Below are 21,364 nucleotides of genomic sequence, written 5' to 3' on the forward strand. Positions count from 1 at the left end.
ACTTTGATGCAGGCAGAAGACAAAAAAAAAATGGCAAAGATTGTTTCACTTCGGGGGAAAAAAAAAAACCTTGAATGGGGCACAAAGGAGGTGCTGGGGGTGGGAGGGGGAAGGAAGATTGCTGGGCTAGAAATGGCTGGGAGAGTTATGGAGGGGACGGCAGGCCCAGGGAATACATTGTTGGGAAGGCTTCAGGTCTTCGGCATCTGCTGCTTTGGCAGTGTGAGGGGCTAGGGAAAGGGGCTCCAGTGATGGGGGTTGGGGGGGGGGGGGGGAGTTTTTCACTCTGCTGCGTCTCCAGTGATGGGGAGGGGGGAGTATTTCTCTCTGCTGAGTCTCCAGTGATGGGGAGGGGGGAGAGTTTTTCACTGTGCTGTGTCTCCAGTGATGGAAGGGTGTGTGTGTGTGTTTCACTCTGCTGTGTCTCCAGTGATGGAAGGGGGGGGTGTGTGTGTTTCACTCTGCTGTGTCTCCAGTGATGGAAGGGGGGGGTGTGTGTGTTTCACTCTGCTGTGTCTCCAGTGATGGAAGGGGGGGGTGTGTGTGTTTCACTCTGCTGTGTCTCCAGTGATGGAAGGGGGGTGTGTGTGTGTTTCACTCTGCTGTGTCTCCAGTGATGGAAGGGGGGTGTGTGTGTGTTTCACTCTGCTGTGTCTCCAGTGATGGAAGGGGGGGGTGTGTGTTTCACTCTGCTGTGTCTCCAGTGATGGGGGCGAGTTTTTCACTCTGTTGTATTTCCAGTTATTGAGGGAGGGGGAGTTTTTCTCTCTGCTGTGTCTCCAGTGATGGGGGGGGAGAGTTTTTCACTCTGCTGTTTCTCCAGTGATGGGAGGGGGAGTTTTTCACTCTGTTGTATTTCCAGTTATTGAGGGAGGGGGAGTTTTTCTCTCTGCTGTGTCTCCAGTGATGGGGGGAGGGGGGGGGGAGTTTTTCACTCTGTTGTGTCTCCAGTGATGGGGGGGAGGGGGAGTTTTTCACTCTGCTGTTTCTCCAGTGATGGGGGGGGAGTTTTTCACTCTGCTATGTCTCCAGTGATGGGGAGGGGGAGGGAGTTTTTCACTCTGCTATGTCTCCAGTGATGAGGAGGGGGGAGTTTTTCACTCTGCTGAGAGCGGTGTTTCCAGGAAAGGCACCAGGAAAGTCACATTATTTACAGAGATAAAAAATAAGAGAAAGGAGGTGAAAAATAAAGGTGGGGGGGGGGGGGGGGGGGAGAGAGTAATTAGCTGCTCAGAGTGGTTTATCTGGTGGAAGGAAAGCAAAGTGTTGCTATGTTCATTGTCACCCCACTCAGAACAGACAAGAGCTTTCCCATTCACTTCTGCTTTTATGTTGTGTTTCTCTTTGTGCCTTTTCTTCACAGGGTTGGAACAAAAAATACATAGTAATAGTTAAAAAAAGAGATCTCCCCCAAACCTAACAACTTAGTACAGCAAGAGGACTGCAAATAAGACTATCTCTTTGCTTGATCACATCTGAGCTGAGCCAAGCCCAACAGATCTCCTTTCCTCGGTAAAGACTGTGGCAGGAGTGCAGCCACCCGCAGAAAGGCGATATCCAATGTGCTCGTAAGGAGAGGATGTACTCAACACCAAGTCTGACAGTGCACAACATTTTGCATAATGTAACATTATCCTCACATGGCAAGGTGGTAAGAAACCCCTCCTGAGCTTTATAGGTGGATAAACCTCACTTTACCCCCAGATCTGTGTAGAAATCGTATGGCATGTGCACCAGCGGGATTAATGGCTGAGGATGGAGTGGGCAGGTGAAATGTGCTGCCTCTCTCTTTCATCCACACTGGTCACACTCCTAATGTTATTTGCCTGTGTTTGTGTAGTGAAAGGGATGCTGTGAAACAGTGCCTTGCGTTTTTCTTACCCCCCAAAATGTTATTCTCAAATAAAAGGTAAGGTTGGAGTGGATGATAAAAGGTTGCACTGGATGACAAAAGGTTGCACTGGATGATAAAAGGTTGCACTGGATGATAAAAGGTTGGAGTGGATGACAAAAGGTTGGGGTGGATGACAAAAGGTTGGGGTGGATGACAAAAGGTTGGGGTGGATGACAAAAGGTTGGGGTGGATGATAAAAGGTTGGAGTGGATGATAAAAGGTTGGGGTGGATGATAAAAGGTTGCACTGGATGACAAAAGGTTGGGGTGGATGATAAAAGGTTGCACTGGATGATAAAAGGTTGCACTGGATGATAAAAGGTTGCACTGGATGATAAAAGGATGGACTGGATGATAAAAGGTTGGGGTGGATAACAAAAGGTTGGAGAGGATGATAAAAGGTTGGAGTGGATGATAAAAGGTTGCACTGGATGATAAAAGGTTGGGGTGCATGATAAAAGGTTGGAGTGAATGATAAAAGGTTGCACTGGATGATAAGTTTGGGGTGGATGACAAAAGGTTGGAGTGGATGATAAAAGGTTGCACTGGATGATAAAAGGCTGTCCTGGATGATCTTGAAGGTCTCTTCCAATCATATACATTCTCTGATTATGTGTTTCTGCAGAGAGGGAGATTAGGGTTGGTAGGACATCATGATAAGTGCAAGGTCCTGCATCTAGGTCAAGGCAATGCCAAGCACCAATGCAGGCTGGACAGTGAGTGGCTGGAGAGCAGCCCTGAGGAGAGGGACTTGGGGGTGCTGCTGGAGGAGGAGCTCAAGAGGAGCCAGCAGTGTGCACTTGCAACCCAGAAAGCCAAGCAGAGCCTGGGCTGCAGCCGCAGAAGTGGCCAGCAGGGCCAGGGAGGGGATTCTCCCCCTCTGCTGTGCTCTGCTGAGACCCCACCTGGAGTCCTGCATCCAGCTCTGGAGCCCCTGGGAAAAGAGGGCTGTGGAGATGCTGGAGAGTGTCCAGAGCAGGGCCAGGAGGATGCTGAGAGGCTGCAGCAGCTCTGCTGTGAGCACAGAATAAAAGAGTTGGGGCTGTGCAGGCTGGAGAAGAGGAGGCTCCCAGGTGACCTTCTTGTGGCCTTCCAGCATCTGAAGGGGACCTCCAGAAAATATGGGGAGGGACTTTTTATGCTGTGAGGAGTGCCAGGAGTGGGGGGAATGGAGCAAAGCTGGAGGTGGGGAGAGTGAGGCTGGAGGTGAGGAGGAAGTTGTTGAGCATGAGAGTGGTGAGAGGCTGGAGTGGGCTGCCCAGGGAGGTGGTTGAGGCCCCATGGCTGGAGGTGTTTGAGGCCAGGCTGGCTGAGGCTGTGTGCAGCCTGCTCTAGGGTAGGGTGTCCCTGGGCATGGCAGGGGGGTTGGAACTGGCTGCTCCTTGTGGTCCCTTCCAACCCTGACTGATTCTGTGGTTCTGTGCTAACAGCCCTGTGTGGATGTCTCTCATAGCTGGGCTGTGTTACTGGCTGAATGGATCGAAGTTGGTTTAGTCTTCAAATAGGTATTTTAGAGAGCAGTTTAAAATGTAACAGAGAGATCCCTTATTAAAACCAACTGCATGAAAGAATTATAAATTCACAGCTCATTCAGATAAGAAAGGAAAGCCCTGACATTTCCTTAAGGAGTAGTGATAGTCTGCAGTGTCAATATGGCTTTGGTATATACACACTAAATGGCTCGTACGAGTTGAGGCTCTGTTGGTGGAGTAGCAGCATGCAAAATTCCAGCTGGATATTTAAATGGAGCATATTTATCTCCTTTGAAACTGCTGCATTGGAATGGGCTCATTTCATTATTTTGTCAGGAGCAGGACAAGGGATCAGCACTGCTCAGGCCACACCTTGAGTGCTGTGTCCAGTTCTGGGCTCCTCCATCCAAGAGAGATGTTGAGGTGCTGGAAGGTGTTTGGAGAAGGGCAGCAAGGCTGGGGAGGGGCCTGGAACACAAACCCTGTGAGGAGAGGCTGAAGGAGCTGGGGGTGTGCAGCCTGCAGCAGAGGAGGCTCAGGGCAGAGCTCATTGCTGTATGCAGCTCCCTGAAGGGAGGCTGTAGCCAGGTGGGGTTGGGCTCTGCCGCCAGGCAGCCAGCAACAGAACAAAGGGACACAGTCTGGAGTTGTGCCAGGGGAGGTCTAGGCTGGATGTTAGGAGGAAGTTGTTGTCAGAGAGAGTGATTGGCACTGGAATGGGCTGCCCGGGGAGGTGGTGGAGTCTGTGGCTGGAGGTGTTGAAGCCAAGCCTGGCTGGGGCACTTAGTGCCATGGTCTGGTTGCTTGGCCAGGGCTGGGTGCTAGGTTGGACTGGATGACCTTGGAGTTCTCTTCCAACCTGCTTGATTCTATGATTCTATGATTCTAAGCCAGCACAAAGAGATCAACCAAGTCTTAGACCCAGTTCTAAAGCAGAAAAAAAAAATGCTCTTAGAGCTAAACAAATTTTGGTAGTCCTTGTGCTCAGGATTTTAATACTCATATAAAGCTGTGTAAACACAGAGAGGATTTGGGCTTCAAATCTCTTCCTCTAGCAGCAAATCCAATTCAAAACTTCTTGAAACTTTTCAGGGAAGAATTCGTAGTAGAATCATAGAATCAACCAGGTTGGAAGAGACCTCCAAGATCATCAGAGCATCCTCCTGGCCCTGCTCTGGACATGCTCCAGCATCTCCACATCACTCTTGTCATAGGGACTCCAGAACTGGATGCAGGACTCCAGGTGGGGTCTCAGCAGAGCACAGCAGAGGAGGAGAATCCCCTCCCTGGCCCTGCTGGCCACACTGCTGCTGCTGCAGCCCAGGCTCTGCTTGGCTTTCTGGGCTGCAAGTGCTCACTGCTGGCTCCTCTTGAGCTTCTCCTCCAGCAGCAACCCAAAGTCCCTCTCCTCAGGGCTGCTCTCCAGCCACTCATTGCACAGCCTGCATTTGTGCTTGGCATTGCCTCCATCCAGCTGCAGGACCTTGCCCTTGCTCTTGTTGAAGCTCCTGAGCTCAGCTTGTGCTCACCTCTGCAGCCTGCCCAGGTGCCTCTGGATGGATGCCTGCCCTCCAGCCTGCCTGCTGCACCACACAGCTTGGTGTCATCAGCAAATTTGCTGAGGCTACACTCAACATTTTGCCTTAAAACATAAGTTTTTTTGCTGAACCAATTAAATCAACCAACTAATCTTGCACATGAAACATTAAACAAGAATGAAGTGCCTGCAATTAGCAAGAAAGCTTTGATGTGACTAAACATCTATCTCTACGCATCGCCGACGTTGGGGGTTTGAGTCCCAGATGATGTTAGACATGCTGAATGTAAATGTTTGCTGTCTATACATTGCCAACCAGCTGAGGCTTGGAGCAGCAGCACTGCTGGGTTCAGAGGGATGGAAAACCAGATGCCAGTTGTTGTTACTAGGAAAGGGTCTGTTTGCATGAAAAGATGAGTCAAAATAAATCAAAGAAAGGGAGCCCTAACATGGCATTGCACTGGAAAGGCAGGCAAAGCACACCAGAGCTAATGCCTCTAGGAACAAAGATATGCTTTAAAACAGAAATACTCTTTAAATTCTAGGCTAGGATGTGAAAAAAAAAAAAGAAACATGAATGACATTGTAGTCCCAAAGCAGCATAGAATAATCATGGAATCAGTCAGGGTTGGAAGGGACCACAAGGAGCAGCCAGTTCCAACCCCCCTGCCATGGCCAGGGACACCCTACCCTAGAGCAGGCTGCACACAGCCTCAGCCAGCCTGGCCTCAAACACCTCCAGCCATGGTGCCTCAACCACCTCCCTGGGCAACCCAGTCCAGCCTCTCACCACTCTCATCATCAACAACTTCCTCCTCACCTCCAGCCTCAATCTCCCCACCTCCAGCTCCATTCCCCCCAGTCCTGGCACTCCCTCACAGCCTCAAAAGTCCCTTCCCACCTTTTTTGTAGTCCCCTTCAGATCCTGGAAGGCCACAAGAAGGTCACCTGGGAGCCTCCTCTTCTCCAGACTCAACAGCCCCAACTCTTTCAGTCTGTGCTCACAGCAGAGCTGCTGCAGCCCTCTCAGCATCCTCCTGGCCCTGCTCTGGACACTCTCCAGCATCTCCACAGCCCTCTTTTCCCAGAGGCTCCAGAACTGGATGCAGGACTCCAGGTGAGGTCTCAGCAGAGCAGAGTAGCAGGGGAGAATCCCCTCCCTGGCCCTGCTGGCCACACTTCTTCCTGACATTACCCAATAGCCTAAAAAGTCCTTTAAAACCAGAGCTCTGCCACTTTGGGAGCAAAGCCCTGCAGGCTGTGCAGTGCCTCCCTGCTGGGCAGCAATGATATTGGGAACCTGATACTCAGAGTTTTCGAAACTCTAGAGGCATGAGAAGTTGTGTGTGGAGGTGTGGCCTGGTAATTGCTCAGCTTTTTTGTGCAAACAGAAAAATGCCACCCTGGCCAGGCTGCTTGGGAAGGACTGAGGTGTGTGGGAGCAGGTGTGGATGACGGTGGGGCCCCAGTTGGAATGTGGCGTGGGAAAAGAGGGACCCACAGCCCAGCCCCAGTGCATTTGGATCAGCCTGGCAGCCTAAAATGCACTTTCTCTTCAGATACATGATGGATGTATAGGGGGGAGGGGTGGTGGCTCAGGAGTAGTGTGGGCAGCAGGACAAGGGAGGTTCTTCTGCCCCTGTCCTCAGCACTGCTCAGGCCACTCCTTGAGTGCTGTGTCCAGTTCTGGGCTCCTCCATTGCAGAGAGATGTTGAGGTGCTGGAAGGTGTTTGGAGAAGGGCAGCAAGGCTGGGGAGGGGCCTGGAGCACAGCCCTGTGAGGAGAGGCTGAGGGAGCTGGGGGTGTGCAGCCTGCAGCAGAGGAGGCTCAGGGCAGAGCTCATTGCTGTCTGCAGCTGCCTGCAGGGAGGCTGTAGCCAGGTGGGGTTGGGCTCTGCTGCCAGGCAAGCAGCACCAGAAGAAGGGGACACAGTCTGGAGTTGTGCCAGGGGAGGTCTAGGCTGGATGTTGTTAGGAAGTTGTTGTCAGAGAGAGTGATTGGCATTGGAATGGGCTGCCCAGGGAGGTGGTGGAGTCTCTGTGGCTGGAGGTGTTGCAGCCAAGCCTGGCTGGGGCACTTGGTGCCATGGTCTGGTTGGTTGGCCAGGTCTGGGTGCTAGGCTGGACTGGCTGAGCTTGGAGATCTCTTCCAACCTTGCTGATTCTATGATTCAGGAAGCAGAAAAACACAAATCTCCCCAGGCAGCTGAGCATGCTGATCACCAAACCACTGCCTTGGAGGTAAAGCTTTCCCAATCCAACCTGGAAATGCCACTTAATTTGTATAAAGAATTCAATACTCACTACATGTGAGAGATGCTCGAGGCTGTAGAGGTCAAGAGGAAATTGAACAGAACCTGTATGTGAAGACCTCAAATGAGTTGTTTTGGCATCACTACGTGAGGCATTACAATCCTTTCATAGAATCATGGAATCAACCAGGTTGGAAGAGACCTCCAAGATCATCCAGTCCAACCTAGCACCCAGCCCTATCCAATCAACCAGACCATGGCACTAAGTGCCTCATCCAGGCTTTTCTTGAAGACCCCCAGGGACGGTGCCTCCACCACCTCCCTGGGCAGCCCATTCCAATGCCAATCACTCTCTCTGTGAAGAACTTCTTCCTAATATCCAGCCTATACCTACCCTGGCACAACTTGAGACTGTGTCCCCTTGTTCTATTGCTGGTTGCCTGGGAGAAGAGGCCACCCCCCCACCTGGCTACAATGCCCCTTCAGGTAGTTGTAGACAGTAATAAGATCACCCCTGAGCCTCCTCTTCTCCAGGCTAAACAGGCACAGCTCCCTCAACCTCTCCTCATAGGATTTGTGCTCCAGGCCCCTCACCAGCTTTGTTGCCCTTCTCTGGACATGTTCCAGCACCTCAACATCTTTCTTGAATTGAGGGGCCCAGAACTGGACACAGCACTCAAGGTGTGGTCTGACCAGTGCTGAGCACAGGGGAAGAATAACCTCCCTTGTCCTTCTGGCCACACTGTTCCTGATGCAGGCCAGGATGCCATTGGCTCTCTTGGCCACCTGGGCACATTGCTGCCTCATCTTCAGCTACTCTCTATCAGTACCCCCAGGTTCCTTTCCTCCTGGCTGCTCTCCAGCCACTCAGTCCCCAGCCTATAGCGCTGCTTTGGGTGAAATCAGGAGCAAACCTGAACTGTGAACTGTGACTGCTGCTACCTTGATGCAGGACATAGTAACAAATACTCACACAGGGGTGGAAAAGGAAAAGTGAGGCTGGAAGGACACAATCCATTTGAGGTGTTCAAGAGAAGACTGGCTGAGGCACTTAGTGCCATGGTCTGGTTGACTGGATAGGGCTGGGTGCTAGGTTGGACTGGATGAGCTTGGAGGTCTCTTCCAACCTGCTTGATTCTATGATTCTATGAAAATCTCTCAGCACAAAAGTAAACTCAGAGTTTAGGAAATGGAAAATGTAAAAGATTGAAATGTAATTTAAAAAATCAATTAGAAGGCTGAGAAATATTTAGGAGGAATAATTGTTCCTTCTAAATGTGAAACAAAAAGATGTCTGGAGTGAGTTATCTGCAGTGGGATAAGTTAGAATTCCTCCAGCACATATGGGTGGTTTTCCTTGAACAGTGAAATCCAGCTAAGCAAACAGGTGCAGAGATCTGTACTTATCCCTTTTGCATCTGAATTTCATCTAATCACACCAGCAATTAATATTTTGTCTCCTGAAGACAACGTAAAAAGCAGAATTAATCAGGTGATGCAGCACCTTGGAGGGGTGCATTCCTCCTCCTTCTCCCTTCCTCTCCAAAGTCTGCCTTCAAGCAAGAAGGTTTTAGAATCATAGATCCTGTGATTCTATGATTAAGAAGGTTTTGGCCATTAAGACATTTATTGGCTAGTGCCAATTAGGCTAATGTTGTGCCTGCATGGGATGGTGGTGGAGAAGAGGCATTACTTGTGTGTAGGCACTGGTAGCTTACTTGGTTTTAGATGGTTTACTAGTTCTGATAACAAAGAAAACTATGACAAGTGGTTAACCAGAATGCATCTGAGACAGTCTGGTGAACATTGGTACATCTCCAAGAAGTCAGCAAGGAGGAGTGCTGTAAATAAGATAACTTCTGCTCCTGCAACGTTGCTGTAGGTGTTTGGAGAAGGTGTAGCTGTCAATGGCTCCATGGCCAGGGACAAGTGGAGTCCCTCAGGGATCAGTCCTGGGACCAGTTTTGTTCAACATCTTTGTGGGTGCCATGGACAGAGGCACTGAGTGCAGCCTCAGCAAGTTTGGTGCCCACACCAAGCTGTGTGGTGCAGCAGCCAGGCTGGAGGGCAGGCATCCATCCAGAGGCACCTGGGCAGGCTGCAGAGGTGGGCACAAGCTGAGCTCAGGAGGTTCAACAAGAGCAAGTGCAGTGTCCTGCAGCTGGGTGGAGGCAATGTCAAGCAGAAGTGCAGGCTGGGCAGTGAGTGGCTGGAGAGCAGCTCTGGGGAGAGGGACTTGGGGGTGCTGGTGGAGGAGAAGCTCAAGAGGAGCCAGCAGTGTGCACTTGCAGCCCAGAAAGCCAAGCAGAGCCTGGGCTGCAGCAGCAGAAGTGTGGCCAGCAGGGCCAGGGAGGGGATTCTGCCCCTCTGTTGTGCTCTGCTGAGACCCCACCTGGAGTCCTGCATCCAGCTCTGGAGCCCCTGGGACAAGAGGGCTGTGGAGATGCTGGAGTGTGTCCAGACCATGGCACTAAGTGCTTCATCCAGTCTTTGCTTGAACACCTCCAAGGACAATGACTCCACCACTTCCCTGGGCAGCCCATTCCAATGGCATCTCCCACCACCCTGTTGCCCCCACCGTGTTCCACTGCACCCCAGACTCATTCTGCTCACAGGGAAGGTCCAAAGTTTCTAGGGCAACCTGCCAGATGGAGGATGCAACTACATAGCCTGTGCTTCCTCAGGGAAGCAGGATGAACTAGCAGGAATATGTATGGAATATGATGCCTCATTAGTTAACATCAAAAAATCCTCTGAAATAATATTTTTTAACTCATTGCCAATTAAATTAATTCAATATATGCCTGTAATAACATTTGGGTCTCCAGGAAGCACTGGTGTTCAAATTAAAAGGGAAGCCAAACACCATTAAAATAGAAATGTGCAGTAAGTTCAGTTGAATTCCACCTGTTCATTCCAGATGTTTGCAGTGATTCACACTTCTAAAGGCTCAGTAAATAGAGCTAATGATGGTTCAGAATATCTTAATGCCAGTAGCTGCATCAGTTTAAAGCAGAACAGCTTAAACAAGGTTAGAAGGCACGCTTCTGAATAGTCTGGAGGGATAACACTGCCCCTGTGGCAAACTATAGCTTGAATTGGCTTGAGGATCCAAGCATCAAGCAATTCCCCAGGGATCTGCCTCAGATTTCTGGTTTGGCAAAGAGAGAAACCTGTAGATGAATACAAAGAAGAGAAAAGGAAGTACAAAAAGAATGATGGCTCCTCTGAAAGAGAAGTACAGCACTCCTAAATGTACACCCAGCACTGGGTCTGTTTGATGCCCTTTGTGCCATGGGCAAGTGTTCCTCTGCATGTTTCAAAAGAATCAAAACACATCTGGCATAAGAGGTGTCCTGTTCCTGCTGTGATCTGAGTTAGAATCATAGAATCATAGAATCAACCAGGTTGGAAGAGACCTCCAAGAGAATCCAGGCCAACCTAGCACCCAGCCCTAGACAATCAACTAAGTGCCTCAGCCAGGCTTGGCTTCAACACCTCCAGGGATGGTGTCTCCACCACCTCCCTGGGCAGCCCATTCCAATGCCAATCACTCTCTCTGACAACAACTTCCTAACAACATCCAGCCTAGACCTCCCCCAGCACAGCTTGAGACTGTGTCCCCTTGTTGTATTGCTGCTTGCCTGGCAGCAGAGCCCAACCCCACCTGGCTACAGCCTCCCTGCAGGCAGCTGCAGGCAACAATGAGCTCTGCCCTGAGCCTCCTCTGCTGCAGGCTGCACACCCCCAGCTCCCTCAGCCTCTCCTCACAGGGCTCTGCTCCAGGCCCCTCCCCAGCCTTGCTGCCCTTCTCCAAACACCTTCCAGCACCTCAACATCTCTCTTCAATTCAGGAGCCCAGAACTGGACACAGCACTCAGGGGGTGTCCTGAGCAGTGCTGAGTACAGGGGCAGAAGAACCTCCCTTGTCCTGCTGGCCACACTGCTCCTGAGCCAGCCCAGGATGCCATTGGCTCTCTTGGCCACCTGGGCACACTGCTGCCTCATGTTCATTGTTCCTAGCTCTGTCGTATACATATTCTGTTACAAATTGGCAGCTTGGAATTGCAGCTAGGAATAATCTTTCAAGTGGTCTTTGTAAAGTAGGAAATGCAATAATGAATATTTCTGTACATCTTTAAATATAGCAGAAGAAAAAAAACACACACCTTAAGAGGTTTTAAAGTTGCAATAATGAGGTGGTGCATTGCTACTGGTAAAGGATGGTAGAGGATGAAGTGTGTTGGGAAATCACAGAATCACAGAACTTCCCAGCTCATTGAGTCCAATCATGAGTTTCACAGTGACAAGTATTTGACTAAACCAAAGCCCTCAGCACAACACCTAATCACTATGAATTGCTATGGTCAGAAAGGACCACCAGGATCAGCCAGTCCAACCTTTATCCCAGCATCCTTCATCACTAGACCACAGTCTCAAGCACCACATCCACTCTCCTTTTAAACACCTCCAGGGACAGCAACTCCACCACCTCCCTGGGAGGTTATAGCCAGGTGGGGTTAGTCTCTTCTGCCAGGCATCCAGCAAGAGAACAAGGGGACCCAGTCTCAAGTTGTGCCAGGGGATGTCTAGGCTGGATGTTGTTAGGAAGTTGTTGTCAGAGAGAGTGATTGGCATTGGAATGGGCTGCCCAGGGAGGTGGTGGAGTAGTGGAGTTGCTGTCCCTGGAGGTGTTAAAGCAAAACTTGGATGGGGCATTTAGTGCCAAGGTCTGGTTGCTTGGCCAGGGTTGGGTGCTAGCATGAACTGGATGTTCTTGGAGGTCTCTCCTAACCTGGTTGATTCTATGGTTCTATGTATACATTTCTGCATGGGGAAGGTAAATCTCTCCTGGTTTGTAGCCATTCAGGCTGAAAGCTCATTCAGTAATTTATTTATTACATCATTGCTCCTTGCCACACTCACAGACTGCCTCAACTGGGCACTGCTGGAGAGATGAGGATCCCAGGAGCACATCTCTCCTTGCATGGAATGGTTCACAGCAGTCAAATACCAAGCTCTGAGCAGCCAACAAGTAGGTCATGTGGAAATCCTCTTCAATTAAAGGAGAGCAGAGAATCCCAGAATCATTCCCTCTCCCACCCCACCCAGCATTTCTCCCCTCCTGCCCCCCAAACCCACAGCACCTGGGCTCTGTTGAGTCTCCTCCCACCCCAGCTGTGACCACTTTGTCCTCCCTGCCCACTCCCCTTTATAATCAGCCCCAGGAAAGGCAGCAGCCCCAAGTTGGCCCAAGTGGGCAGAGGGATCCTCCTCCTGTCATCACTGGTGAGTACCCCTGGTGCCCACTGGGTGAGTGGGAGTGGGACTAAGGCCGGGGGGCCTGGTGGCCCCCCGGTTAGGTAGGGCTTACAGAAGATCAGAGGCTGGAAGGGACCTTGGAAGGTCATCTGGTTCAACCAGCAGGATTGCCTGAACCAAATCACATAGAGGTGCATTCAGGTGGGTTTTGAATCCTTCCAGAAAGAGAAACTTCACAATCTGCCTGGGCAGCCTGTACCAATGTTCTTTCACCCCCACAGGGGAAAAAATTCCTCTGCATAGAATCACAGAATCATAGAATCAAGCAGGTTGGAAGAGACCTCCAAGATCATCCAGCCCAACCTAGCACCCAGCCCTATCCAATCAACCAGACCATGGCACTAAGTGCCTTATCCAGTCTTTTCTTGAACACTTCCAGGGATGGTGCCTCCATCACCTCCCTGGGCAGCCCATTCCAATGGGAAATCACTCTCTCTGTAAAGAACTTCTTCCTAAAGTGGAGCAAGCACGTTTGCATGAAATTTCCTGTGCCTCAACTTCCACCCAATGCCCCTTGTCCTGTCATCAAGCATCACCAAGAAGATGGCATCAAAGCAATAACCACAGCCTGTTCTTTATGGCAGCTTCCTCTGCAGTGGAAAGATCTAAGTACTTGAAGCCAGAGGACACCAGGAAAGGTGAATTTAATGAGGCCACATCACTTATTCCCTGCCTTAAGGCAGGATAAGTACTAGGTAAATACTCCTGATGGATATTTGCCTAACCTGCTCTTAAAAGCCACTCAAAGTCCTTGGACACTGCTTAATCATAGAATCAACCAGGTTGGAAGAGACCTCCAAGCTCAGCCAGTCCAACCTAGTACCCAGCCCTACCCAGTCAACTAGACCATGGCACTAAGTGCCTCATCCAGGCTTTTCTTGAACACCTCCAGGGATGGTGACTCCACCACCTCCCTGGGCAGCCCATTCCAATGCCAATCACTCTCTCTGCAAACAACTTCCTCCTAACATCCAGCCTAGACCTCTCCTGCCACAACTTGAGACTGTGTCCCCTTGTTCTGTTACTGAACCCTTGTTCTAGTGCTCCTGTTTAGCAAAGGTCTCAATGGAAAATGGGAATGTAAATGGGAAGTTGTGGACTGTAGTATAAGGACACTCAAAATAAGGTCCATCACGGCCTCAGGAGGAAAAAGCCCTATTGAGAGAGTGATTGACATTGGAATAGGCTGCCCAGGGAGGTGGTGGAGTCTCTGTGCCTGGAGGTGTTCAAGCAAAGACTGGATGAGGCACTTAGTGCCATGGTCTGGTTGACTGGATAGGGCTGGGTGCTAGGTTGAACTGGATGAGCTTGGAGGCCTGGCAAGGTTCCTCTGCAGGGCTCTCCTACCTTCCAACAGATCCACACCTGCTCCTAGCTTGGTGTCATCTGCAAACTTATTGATGATTCCAGCATCGCATCCAGAGGACAGTTTCCCTTTGCTAACTCTCCCTCTCAGGAAGGGCTTTTGTCCAAAACCAAGGTTTGAAAATATCAGTTTTGTGGGGAAGGAACAGCCCAAGCCAATGAGGCACTGAGTGCCTTTGGTGCTGCTCTCCTCTCAGAACCTCTCTCCTTCATTATTGTACTGCAGCCTTTCATGCGGCTTCTCTATGTAACCGATAATGTCCCTGCGCTTGCATTTCACAGCAAAGGTTATTTCTGCAAAGAATAAAGCAAACCCTTATCAACCTGCATGCTTGCTGTAGGAATGCCAACTCTTTTCTAAGTGCAGGCCCATCCATTCCTTTTATTTTGATGTGGGGGAAAAAAAACCCAACCAATCTCCTGGCTTGCAACTACAATATGTAAGTGGTATTGCAAGTGGGACTTGATCTCATCTCACTCTGAAGACAGCAGGGCCTTTCTCCCCTAGAATAAATCCCAAACAACCCCACCTCCTGTGCCTGGCTTTACTGGCAGCTTCAGCAACAAGAGATAAACTTCAGCCTGTGTTTTCTTTAAGCTTAGCTGTTCAACAGTTCTTTTTTTTTTCCCTCTCCACACCTGCTTCGATACCCTGCAAGAAGTAATTATCCAAATGATGCTGTGGCTGGGGATAACTGAATATCCCTCCTGATACAACACAGTGATACCACAGCAACTTCTGCAGGTCTCAACAGATTTCATACAGCCTGTCTCAAAAAAACCCCCACAACAGGGCTCTCCTCCAAAGGGAATTCATCTCTCATTATAAGCACATCTTGTAGAAATGAAAGAGGGAATGGCAAAAACCCCCATGCCTATAAAACTCAATTGCTTGCCCAGGAGCCCTTGGACTGATTGCAAAGCTCTAAGTAAGGTAAAACAGTCAGCAGCTGTGACTGTGTGTAGATGTCTGGGAGCCCCTGTTCTTTGTGATCATTGAAAGATCAGAGAATCAGTCAGGGTTGGAAGGGCACCACAAGGAGCAGCCAGTTCCAACCCCCCTGCCATGGCCAGGGACACCCTACCCTAGAGCAGGCTGCACACAGCCTCAGCCAGCCTGGCCTCAAACACCTCCAGCCATGGGGCCTCAACCACCTCCCTGGGCAACCCAGTCCAGCCTCTCACCACTCTCATCATCAACAACTTCCTCCTCACCTCCAGTCTCAATCTCCCCACCTCCAGCTTTGCTCCATTCCCCCCACTCCTGCCACTCCCTCACAGCCTCAAAAGTCCCTCCCCAGCTTTTTTGGAGGCCCCTTCAGATCCTGTAAGGCCACAAGAAGGTCACCTGGGAGCCTCCTCTGCTCCAGCCTGCACAGCCCCAACTCTTTCAGTCTGTGCTCACAGCAGAGCTGCTGCAGCCTCTCAGCATCCTCCTGGCCCTGCTCTGGACACTCTCCAGCATCTCCACATCCCTCTTGTCCCAGGGGCTCCAGAGCTGGATGCAGTACTCCAGGTGGGGTCTCAGCAGAGTGCAGTAGAGGGGGAGAATCACCTCCCTGGCCCTGCTGGCCACACTTCTGCTGCAGCCCAAAATGTGGGCTGCATCAGGAGAAGGGGACCACAGCTCTTAGTCATTCAAGTAAGGTAAAACAGAAGTTATGACTGCAGGATCCCCTGTTTTCCTTTGTGGTCATTGAAAGATGGGAAAGGGGATCACAGCTCTTAGATATTCATTGAAGTAAGGTAGAACAGTCAGCAGTTGTGCCTGCATGCAGGTGTCTAGGAGCCCCTATTTTCCTTTGTGGTCATTGAAAGATGGGAAAGGGGACCACAGCTCTTAGATATTCATTCAGAACAGAAGCCTCCCACTCACAAAATCACATTTCTGGGGCAAAGAAGCTTCCACACAGAAAACGTTTTGAACAATTGAATCAATCTTGCCTTTGTTTTGTTACATTCTCATAAAATACAGCATCCAATTGGCATTGGAATGGGCTGCCCAGGGAGGTGGTGGAAGCACCCTCCCTGGAGGTCTTCAAGAAAAGACTGGATGAGGCACTTAGTGTCATGGTCTAGTTGACTGGATAGGGCTGGGGGATAGGTTGGACTGGATGCTCTTGGAGGTCTCTTCCAACCTGGTTGATTCTATGATTCTATCAAGTTGATGCCAAGGTCAGTGGAGAGGATTCAGGTGTGTTATGGCAGCCTATTCATCAGAAACTTCACATGATGAAGCCTACCCTGGGTGAAGCTGGAATGGATGCAAAAGGGGGCTGGGTGGCTGGCTGTGACTTACTGCTACGGCGCACTGCTGCCAGCCCAGCGCAAAGGTAGCACAGCAAGTGGGGGAAAAAGGCAAAACCTGCTGAAGGGCCAAGCCATAGATTTTCTGTAATTAGTGGCTGATACCCATTGATTTTTTGAAACAGCAACTCTTTAAAACAAACCAGGTTGCACAATGGTCACCATGGCCCAGAGAAACGCTCCTGAGCTCCCGGCTCTGCTTCGGCGACAGATAACAGTGACACTGCCGCGGTGTTTAGCGGCATTGACGTGTGCACACAACAGAGCAGGGATTGCAGCTAAACCTCCTTTCTACTTCAGACCAATTTGTGCAAATAAACCCAAACATTTCTAAGGCTTGATTGACTGAAGTCAGTGAGAAGGTCTCTGCTGACTCCACTGGGCTCCAGATAAGGTTCTGCAGTTCAGTAGCTTCCAAAATGCATCTGCTTTTCTGCTTTAGCGCTATTGTTTGATGCAGGTCAAAACCAAATGAGCCTTAATTAGCTTCAAACTGAGTTCCCATGTTTACAACCTACTGGTTTGTGCTTCTGCACTTCATTCAGGTATAGACATTGTTGATCATCTGTGAACTCTGGCTTTGCTCTGTCGTAGTTGTTTGTCTCAGCCTCTCACTAACCACAATTCTAAAGTCAAAGGTAGATTAAAAATAGACAAAATTCTTGTGTATCAGGATTGGATATAAGCCCCCACAGTATGCACACAACTTCTTTGCTCACTGATGCAACCAAAACACCCAGGAGTTATTATAATGTGCATTCCCTTGACAGAGACTTTTATTTCATGCAAATTACTATGATTAAGATTCGACTACTACTTTTTTTTTGTTGTTGTTTCCATTTTCACACATTACTTAATCAATGTGAAGTACTGTGTAAAAATTGCATCTCTTCCTAACAGTGATTTTTGACCAAGTCAAGTGTTGCTGCTAGAATCCTAATCCAGACTTGTGATTCAATTATCATTTCGAGACTTTCTAAATTCAAATGAAGGTGATCATATAAAAAAATACCCCAAACCAAACCTCAAAACCAACCCTCCCAAACAAAGGAACAACAAACAAAAAAACCCCAACCCCACCCTCAAAAATGAACAACAAAACAAAGCAGTTAACATCAATATGGATCATTTGCAGCCTTTAGCAAAACAACTTCCACTTGCAAGGGAATGTAAAGCATGTTGAGTTCTTTCTGTTTCATTTGCTTCTTTAACTTAACATGGAAAATACACAGTGCTGCATGGAGTCTGAGCATTAAAATGTACACCCTGGGACACTTCTGGTTCATATTGCATTGTTTATGTTTTACAGGCAGTCATCCCAAGAGCTTGTGAGAATACTCAAGATCTGGATGCGGGCAGCTGAGTGAAGCAATCGCATTACCACCTCTTCTTGAGCTGCTGTTCATCAGCTGAGCCCTGCAAACTCATTGCTCTCTCACAACCCAAAGTAGAATCATAGAATGGGTTGGGTTGAAAGGGAACTTTAGAGGTCATCTATCCAAATTGCCTTGCAGTTATGGAATCAGTCAGGGTTGGAAGTGACCACAAGTATCAGCCAGTTCCAACCCCCCAGCCATGGCCAGGGACCCCCACCCTGGATCAGCCTGGCCACAGCCTCATCCAGCCTGGCCTTAAACACCTCCAGCCAGGGTGCCTCACCTGCCTCCCTGGGCAACCCATTCCAGGCTTTCACCACTCTCATGGTGAAGAGAGTGGGAGGAACATCTGCAAACAGAGCAGATTGGCATCCCATCCAATCTGATTTGGAGTGTTTCCAGGGGTGGGGTATCTACCACATTTCTGTGCATCCTGTGCCAGGGCTTTACCACTCAGTGAAAAAACAATCTGCTTTGTATCTTGTCTGAATCTCCTTCTTGTAGTTCAAACCCATCGTAGAATCAACTGGGTTGGATGAGACCTCAAGCTCATCCAGTCCAACCTAGCACCCAGCCCTGGCCAATCAACCAGAGCATGGCACTATGTGCCTCAGCCAGGCTTTGCTTGAATGCCTCCAGAGATGGTGACTCCACCAGTGGAGTCTGGTTGGCCAGTAGGACAGTTCTGGGCTCTTCAATTCAAGAGACAGGTTGAGATACTGGAAGGTGTCCAGAGAAGGGCAGCAAGGCTGGGGAAGGGCCTGGAGCAGAGCCCTGTGAGGAGAGGCTGAGGGAGCTGGGGGTGTGCAGCCTGCAGAAGAGGAGGCTCAGGGCAGAGCTCATTGCTGTCTGCAGCTCCCTGCAGGGAGGCTGTAGCCAGGTGGGGTTGGGCTCTGCTGCCAGGCAAGCAGCAACAGAAGAAGGGGACAGAGTCTGGAGTTGTGGCAGGGCAGGTCTAAGCTGGATGTTGTTAGGAAGTTGTTGTCAGAGAGAGTGATTGGCATTGGAATGGGCTGCTTGGGGAGGTGGTGGAATCGCCATCCCTGGAGGTGTTGAAGCCAAGCCTGTTTGGGGCACTTAGTGCTATGGTCTGGTTGATTGTCTAGGGCTGGGTGCTAGGTTGGACTGGGTGATCTTGGAGGTCTCTTCCAAGCTGGTTGATTCTATGGAGATAACACAATCTATGCTGGGGAGCATTACCCTGGTATTTGTAATGTAAAGCCTCTGAATTTCAGGGACTGTCTAGAAAATTCTGTTTTCACTAATTGTTCCCTTGCAAGATCCTAGAAAAGTTACCTGCTCCCTTAAAGCTGGCCTGTATCTGGTATGCCAGCAATTTCCCTTCCTTTTCATTCCTCACAGGACAGAAATTAGACATTGTCATTCCATACTATTTGCGACATGTTGACATTATAATTTAAAAGGATGCAGCAGTTCTGAACAGCTGGAGAGTAATCCTGAGCAATCCTTGACAGTTTCCTTTGGAGGATGAATGCCCCTCCCTGGAGAACTGCACAGTCTCTTATTTTAAACTAACAGCTAATTTTAGACAGTTTGCTCTCTTAGAAATGCACGCCACAGACTTCTCTACATGGCGAACAGCAGTGACCAGAGATAAGCACCCACACAGAAAGAGAGAGAGCTCTAAAATAGGTTTTTCCTCTTCTAAGAGACATGACTTGTTTGCTGTATTGCCTGATGGAGAGAGAGAGAGCCTCTCATAGCCAGCCTTCTGAGAGACAGCTCTCTGTGCTGTGCTGAGCTGAAAGCTGCTTGGATGCTGCACAGGCTTTGGGACTGCTGTAGTTTACCTTCTCCAGAGACTTGAGGGAATTGTTTTAAGGAAAGGGAATTACTCTGCTCCCCCTCCCCATTCAACAACAGGTTACTTTTATTCCCTGGAAGGTAGTGGAACACAAACTTCAGCAGGGTCATGCATCAGGGTGATTAAGCTGGGGAGAGGTCTGGCAAATATGACCTATGAGGAGCAGCTGAGGGAGCTGGGGGTGTTTAGTCTGGAGATGAGGGGGCTAAGAGGGGACCTTATTGCCTTCTACAACTGCCTAAAAGGAGATTGTAGTGAGGCTGGAGCTGGTCTCTTCTCCCAAATTACTAATGATAGGACAAGAGGAAATGGCCTCAAGCTGCATCAGAGGAGGTTTAGGTTGGGTGTTGCGAGGAAGTTCTTTCCTGGGCAGGTGGTCAGGCACTGGCACAGGCTGCCCAGGGAGGTGGTGGAGTCACCATCCCTGGAGGTGTTTCAAAGTAGAGTGGATGTGGTACTTGAGGCTATGATCTAGTGATGAAGGCTGCTGGGATGAAGGTTGGACTGGCTGATCCTGGTGCTCCTTTCCAACCACAGCAATTCACAGTCATCAGATGTTGTGCTGAGGGCTTTGGTTTAGTCAAGGACTTGTCAGTGTGAAACTAAGGATTGGACTGATGAGCTTGAAGGGCTTTCCAGTCTAAGAAATTCTGTGATTCTGTGATCACCTCTGTGCCTCAAAGGGTGGAACACAAATTTCAGCAGGGTCATGCATCTCCTCTGTGCCTCAAAGGTCTTGGGTGCAGTGGAGGATGAAAACCAGCTTCAGACAGCTTTGCCATGTGGGTTGTTGGAAGAAGGAAAGAGGCTGGGAGTTGGGCATCTCTTCAAGCTGCTTACCAGGAGGAATGGAGGCTGCTATGCAAAAAAAAAAAAAAAAAAAGCCTAGATGAGGCACTTAGTGCCATGGTCTGGTTAATTGGCCAGGGCTGGGTGCTAGGTTGGGCTGGCTGAGCTTGGAGCTCTCTTCCAACCTGCTCGATTCTATGACTCTATGAAAAGTACACTGCTTGCATATCAGACATCAGGCCAGGCCTGTGGGGTAATTTGGATTCAGGTTAAGGGCAGACAAAACCAACTGAAATGATTATTGCTTTGTTGTGTGCCACATGATCTGAGAAGAAGCACATCTCTCTTGCAGGAGTCATTACAAGGACAAGCAAGGAGCACAAGAGAAGTGTTTCTCTGTTGTCACAGAGGCTGGAGGCACTGCCAAGAGGAGCTCTCCTGAAAAGCTGGTTCATGCTTTGCAGCACTCATCTCTCCTGGGGGCAAGAGCAAAGAAAGGCAGAAGGGACAACCCCCTTTGTGTCACGGACTAAGCAAAAACCTGTGCTCATATAGGTGCAAGGCTGGCTCAGGTAGAAATTCTGCTCCACCACATTTATTCCAGAATCACAGCAGACACTGGCACAGTCAGTTTGATCAACGATGATCAACTCCACTGGGACAACTGGAAGGCTTCAGACTGGCTCTAATGTGGTTTTGGACCAGCCTTTAATCTGCAGGAGTTGTTTATTTCCTATGCTACACATCTCCTCTGGGGAACAGTCTGTCCTTTCTGAACAGGAAACACTGTTGGCTGCAGAATAGAAGTGTCTGGAGCTGGGCTATGCTGGATACTGTGCCCTGTGAAGCCAAGGGGAAGCTCAGCACTGCTTTCAAGGACAACAGCTTGAGGTCCCTTCTTGAGCTGTCATTCAGGAGTTCGCCTCCTGGTTAAATACCAGTTAAATAATTTCATCAGACGAGGGTAGGGCTCTGAAGGAGGACAGGGGTAGGGCTCTGAAGGAGGACAAGGGTAGGGCTCCAAGGGAGGACGAGGGTAGGGCTCCAAGGGAGGACGAGGGTAGGGCTCCAGAGGAGAACAGGGGTAGGGCTCCAAGGGAGGACGAGGGTAGGGCTCCAAAGGAGCACAGGGGTAGGGCTCCAAAGGAGAAATAATTACAGGGGGAAAAACAAACAAACAAACAAACAAACAAAAAAACCCCAAACCCTGACCTCCCAAAAACCAA

General features: G+C 49.7%; 1 long non-coding RNA gene across 1 annotated transcript; it reads left to right on the forward strand.

Moving 5' to 3' along the window:
- The first annotated feature begins 12,405 nt into the window (after positions 1 to 12,405).
- On the forward strand, positions 12,406 to 20,930 carry LOC135180322 (uncharacterized). The gene is made up of 3 exons (XR_010304394.1): positions 12,406 to 12,443; positions 17,458 to 17,595; positions 20,491 to 20,930. It is a non-coding gene; the product is annotated as an uncharacterized LOC135180322 (long non-coding RNA).
- The last annotated feature ends 434 nt before the right edge of the window (positions 20,931 to 21,364 follow it).

This window comes from Pogoniulus pusillus, chromosome 1 (genome assembly GCF_015220805.1).
Source record: "Pogoniulus pusillus isolate bPogPus1 chromosome 1, bPogPus1.pri, whole genome shotgun sequence".
NCBI lineage: Eukaryota > Metazoa > Chordata > Aves > Piciformes > Lybiidae > Pogoniulus > Pogoniulus pusillus.